The sequence below is a fragment of the Arachis ipaensis genome, chromosome B05 (genome assembly GCF_000816755.2).
Source record: "Arachis ipaensis cultivar K30076 chromosome B05, Araip1.1, whole genome shotgun sequence".
NCBI lineage: Eukaryota > Viridiplantae > Streptophyta > Magnoliopsida > Fabales > Fabaceae > Arachis > Arachis ipaensis.
This window is the reverse complement of record NC_029789.2, coordinates 127,904,769-127,911,053: the sequence shown is the minus strand read 5'-3', so window position 1 is coordinate 127,911,053 and position 6,285 is coordinate 127,904,769. Positions and strand designations below refer to the sequence as shown.

At 34.6% G+C, this 6,285-nt stretch overlaps 1 pseudogene; it reads left to right on the top strand.

The window, feature by feature from the left end:
* LOC107641088 lies at positions 397-4,205 on the top strand (annotated as a pseudogene).

The following is a 6,285-nucleotide window of genomic DNA, read 5'->3' as shown; positions in this document are numbered from 1 at the left end:
ATATAGATTTTTTTATTTCTATATTATTTTATGTTTTTGTTATTTGCAATTTACCAATTTTATTTGACCATTTGTTTCGCTCTTTATTGGGTGGAAGATTCCTAATTTTCTAACTAATATGGGTTGATTAATAGAAAATATATAAGTACAAGTCTAGAAATAAAATTAAATAGGATCAAAACATCATCCTTATTGGGTATAGGTCCATTCATGAATATAAAATAAAGAAGGAAATTAGATTTTGCAGAGACCATACTCTAAATTTCGTATACATAGGCAAAACATGAACAGTTAAATATGTTTATTTTTTTCATGTATATTCCAGCTTCTTAAAGCTAACTCAATTCTCTTATCCCACAGCAATTTTTTCCGATACTATAATCATGTATTAGAAAGATGGGTGTTCCTTGTTAAAAGTGCGTAAGCCTTCAATCCTTTAGTGCTTAACTTGAACAAAATTTTCAACCTTGAAAGTAATTCCCAACCTCAATCCACTAATGCTTCTTTTGTTGAAGAGTTTCATGTATTGAAGAGATTGAAACATGAGAGATATTAGTTTGGCGCTTGAATATTTCAAGTCTTTGGCCAATTCTGGAGCTTTCAAGCATACTCAATTTACATATCAGCTCATATTTGAGAAGCATGGGAGAAACTGTGAAATGGATGGCGTTCAGTATCTGTTGCAGCAGATAAAGCTTGAAAGTGTGGCTTGCTCTGAAGATTTGTTCATATGTGTGATGAATTCATATAGGTGAGCAGGGGTTGTTGATCAAGCTTTAAAGATGTTTCATAGGATAAGGGAATTCGGGTGCAAGTACATAGTTAAGATATACAATTACCTTTTAGATGCATTACATGGTGAAAATAGGTTTCACATGATCCGTCCTGTGTATAACAACATGAAAAGTGAAGGGCTGGAACCAAATGGGTTCATAATTAACATGCTTCTCAAGGCATTATGTAAGAATGGGAAGGTGGATGATGCCTACAAGCTGCTTCAAGAAATGTTGAATAAGGGTTGTCCTCTAGATGCTGTGAGTTACACTATTATAGTGCCTTCTGTTTGTAAACTTGGTCAAGTAGAGAAGGCAAAAGATCTAGCCAAGGGGTTTGCTCCTATAGTACCTATCTACAATGCTTTGATCAATGGTTTTTGCAAAGAATACAAAATAAAGGAGGCATTTTGTTTGATGAATGAGATGGCGTTTAAGGGCATTGACCCGAATGTTATCAGTTACTCTACTATTATCAGTTGTCTTTTTGATATGGAAAATATTGACTTGTCTCTTGTTGCTTTTGCACAAGTGCTTAAGAGAGGATGCAACCCCAATATTCATACTTATTCTTCGCTGATAAAAGGTTATATATTGGGAAGAAAACTTAGTGAAGCTCTTGAATTGTGGAACCTTATGACCATGGATGGAGTTAAGCTGAATGTTGTTTCATACAACACCCTCATACACGATTTGTACTCCATTAGGAATATGGCTGAGGCCATTGAAGGTTCTTGATGGCCTAGATAACAGAGGATTGAATCTATGACCTTCTTTAAAACTTGATTAATAAAGCCTCAAACAAAAACTTGTAACGTAGCTTCCGTTTGGTATGTGTATTGGATTATGCAGGAGACAATTTAGTTTTGTCTCATGAATTGTCCAAAAACAAAATCTGACTAGGGAAGAAGAAAGTGATACAGCCATGTATCCTGTTTTAGTTGCCTAGTGCAATACAACTTACATCCAGTCTCCACCACAATATTGGTGGAATTTTTGCTATCTTTTCAAGTATTACATACACCAATCCCAAGGACTCAACATAATCCTATCAGAGATACATCAAGCTTCAACATAAACTTGACTTGGCTATGTAACTACCTAGACTCAACACACTAAGTGTTTATCCAACTTAGCAAGGGATACCTCTTAGGTGCATGACACGAAATAAAAATACAACAAAAAAATCTAAAATCACTCTTGACTTTTCTCTCCAAGTATTTCTCTCAGCCTTTTCTCTCAATGGCTTTTTTTCAATGCCTATCTTTCGTACTTTTTACCTCTGAATGAATACAAATAAAGATATAACACTGAAACAAAAATATAAACAGTAAACTATGAAGGAGATGATGAATCACAGCCTTAACCCTATATGCTGAACTCAACTTCTGAACTCTCAAACATTGTTCTTCATCTTAGCGGAGTGCTCTCTTTAGTATAGGTGTAATGCTTCCAAGACTTCAAACTCTGTTTGTGAGGTTTTTACTCTCTTTTCTTTTTGGGTTCTCTCTCCTTTGTTCAACCCTTGGCCATTCACCCCTTTAATAGAGGAGTGAAGCTTCCAAAGTTTGAAACTTTGCTTCAGCACGATTGATATCTTCTCCCAAAAAATCAATAGCAGCAACAGCGTCACAGAGGAGAGATAGAGTAGAGGCGGCAGTGACTGAATCATACATGCATCCATACCTTCTATCTTCTTTTTCATCTTTTTTCAAATTGCTTCTTGAATCTGAACAGTGCATTCTCGCTTTGGCTCCAAGTTTGATTTTTGAACGTTGATTCACAATAGAGCTCCATAGCCTCTATTTTCTTCATCTTACTAGAAGTGTGTATGAGGATGAAGGAAGCTTCAACAAGCTACTTTGGATGTACCAAAAATAAAAAGATCTTTCTAATCCAGCCTAAGATTTATTTTGTGCTTTTGTGCCTAACTTCTGATTTCTTCTTCTTTCTTCTTTGTAAGTTGTAACTAAACCCTTTTTCTTCTTTGATGTGATCCCTAGATAGAGCTTTCTTTTCTTGCTTTGCTTTTGGAATTTCACATGGGTGATAGGAAAGAGAAAAGAGAAAGAAGAGAAATTTTGGTTACAGTGGTGTATTATTTGATTCTGATGAAATTTGAGTTCCATTGCTTAATTAGCAACTAAGTGAATGGTTGGACTTCGATGTGGACTAACAATTTGGGCTTTGCTACGGATATGAGCTCACTTTCTTTCTTTTCTTATTTCTTGTAGTTCAGCCACTCAAAAAAAAAATTTTTAGATTGGGAGTGATGATATGAATGCTTTATTCAAGTTGAACTAAGGTTGAGCTTGTGTTGATGCTTCTTGGGCCTCTTTTGATAACTAAATTTTCTACACACTTAACAAAACAATCAAGCACATAATTGACTTTTAATCTAATTAATAATGTTTAGTCATCATCTATAAAATATTGTTAGTTCTTCAAACTCAATAATATCTATTTATAATCAAATGGAAAAAAGGTCTTGTAGTCCAAATATGACCATATATAGCACTCTAATATCCGATTTCACAAAAGCTAGGGACTTGCTAGGTGCCTCTGCAATATGGAACAAGAAGATAGATTGCGGTTGCCATCCCAATGTTGTGGTATACACCACTATGGTGGATGCTCTTTGTCAAATGTCTATGTTTAACTAAGCTCATTGTCTTATTGAAAATATGGTTGTTGATGGTTGTCCACCAAATGTTGTCACATTCAACACATTGATCAAGGGCTTGTGTGCTAACGGAAGAGTAGAAGGGGCCATGAGTGTACTTCATCAGATGGAGAAATATGAGTGTTTGCCTAATATTAGAACATATAATGAGTTGTTAGATGGTCTTTTTAGAGTGAACAGATTCAGAGAAGCTTGTGGAATTATAAAGGATATTGAAGAAAGGAATGTGGATCTAAATATCGTCGCTTACAACATTATTATGCATGGATTTTCTTCTGTTGGGATGCAAGAACGGGTTTTCCAAATTCTGGAAAAAATATTGGTGAATGGAGTAAAACCCGATGCCATTACAGTCAATGTAATTATTCATGCATATAGTAAGTTGGGTAAGGTTAGAACTATCATGCAAATTTTGGATAAATATATTGAAGAAAAGGAATTGTATCAAGACATAATATCACATACTTATATCTTGTGGGGTATTTGCAATTGGTTAGGCACTGAAGAAGTCATTGTGTATCTTCATAATAAGATGTTGAGTAAAGGAATCTTTTCCAATGTTTCCACTTGGGATGTGTTAATTCGAGGTTTCTTTAACAACTTGGGTCATATGGACCAACACGTATCTTGGATGATATCTTGGAAAATGGATGACATGCAATTTTAATATTCTTTAATGATTGAATAATGATGGCCTTAAATTATGGTAATTTTGTAGGTATTAAATTCTCTTATATTGTTTTATGAACTTGAGCACCATTTCAAAAAGACATTCCTATAGGTATATATCTACCAGTTTGATTGAAGTTGGCTTCATAGATCTTCTCATTACATAACATTGAAAAGCAATATTTAATTATTGAGAATATAATAGTCTTTCCTTTTGTTTATCTACATTCTTATTTTAGAATATATTTTTGTGTGTGCTACTTTTAAGCTGTTCTTTACATATGCAAGTTCTTCACATGTAGGCTTGGTGGCACCCCTTTGATGGAACTAATGATTGCAGCAGGAAAATCAGTTCTAAGCTTGCAGCTACAACATGGACTGGCTGTTGTTAGAGTTTATACAGGGACATTTATGACATCTCTTGATATGGCAGGTTTCTCGAGATCTATCATGATTCATGAGGACCGATCTTCCTATTCCTGATTTGTTGGAGTTGATGGTCAATAGTTTCTCTAGTTGTTAATAATCTTGATTATTCTAGTAACATGGATTTTACCTCTCAATGGTGTTTGTTCAATGCAGAGAGTGAGGAGGTAAAGGAGATTTATGTCCAATACAGTTTGATACAAGTTTATTTGGTTCACTGGTTAGCTGCAATTCGACATGGTTGACTATTTTTTCAGAAATTGACACCAACCTCAGACATAGAAAATTCCTTTGATGAGTACTAGTCTAATAACTCACATTTGAGACACTAAAAAAATTGCAAATGAATTTATGTTGAAGAGCTAGCAGGGCACATTTTTAATGTGGCTGTGTCTAAATGTGAGTTGTTAGACTTGTATTCGTCCAAGAATCTCTCTACATTTTGTAATAGTTCCCTGTGCATACTGCATCAACAATGACCAAGTCTTATCCAACTAAGGAAAGTCAGGTACATGGATCAATGATGTCTTACTCAACATTTTATATTATAGTTGGTGAAGTATCCTGTTCATCAGCAACTCATTCACAATTCTGCATTTCATTTTTTGCTTCCTTTTTTTATGAACATTCAGTGGTCCTCTAAGGTTTGGTAATCTTGCAGCCCAACTCAGCTCTTCTCATGTATACATGAGTTAGAACCCTTTGGAGTACTATTATATTAGTGTATTATTGATGGTAATTTATCATTTATTACCTGCACATTAAATGATTTTTTGTTGATTGCGGCAGGTTGTAGGGGCAGTAGTTATTGCTGGCCTTCCTCTTGCTAGGGTTGCTACAGAAGCAAAACATGCCACTGAATTGGTGAGGACAATGGGTGTTGGTTTAACTGTATGCACATTTCTTGGTCAAGTTACATCAGATTTTGTGGACTCAGGGAAGATAGAACTGGGGCTTGGTATTGTGAATTTCCTTTAGTTAGGCACCTTCTTTGCAATAGTGCGAACAGCTCGCTCTCTGTTTTAATCTTTCTAGCACCTTCTTTTTCATTTTTATTTACTTTATATTTCTTTTACAACATGGAGAAGCTGGTGCAGCTGTTGCTGATCTTCAGCTTGTGAATGTGGTTGTTTCTTATGTTCTGAATCAAATATTATCCAAGGTATGTTACAGTATTTTATGGAAAACTTTTGATTGCTGTGTACTATTAACTCTGTAAAAAAAATTTTTCTTGCGACATTGTGGTACCACATCAAGAATAAAGTTCACTACTTGTGTGTTCCTCATGGACTTTGATGCTAATCATAGTTTAACTTTAACCCAAAAGTTCTATCTTATCACCAAGTTCTAGTATTGCTTCAATAGGTTTTGTAAATCCAGAGTAATTAATGAATAGTTAACTAATAAATTAATTATTATTTAAAAAATTATAAAATTAAATTTTATAGTTTAAAAAAGTAGAAATAATTAAAATACAAATTTTAACACTAATTTTAAAATTTTTGGCTCAAAATTGGACCGTCGAACCAAACCAGTTGAACCAAGCCTGAACCGGGCCCAAGGCCCACATATAAATGGAGCATTCGGCCTTCTTCCTTCCTCAAACTCAAATTCATGCAGAAGATGACATAATAAAATCATACGAAACCCTTTTCTCCTAATATTCAAACCCTTGTAACTTTCAATCCGGAGTGACCATGCGTTCGTCTTGGAATTCTCTACAAAACCCACTAA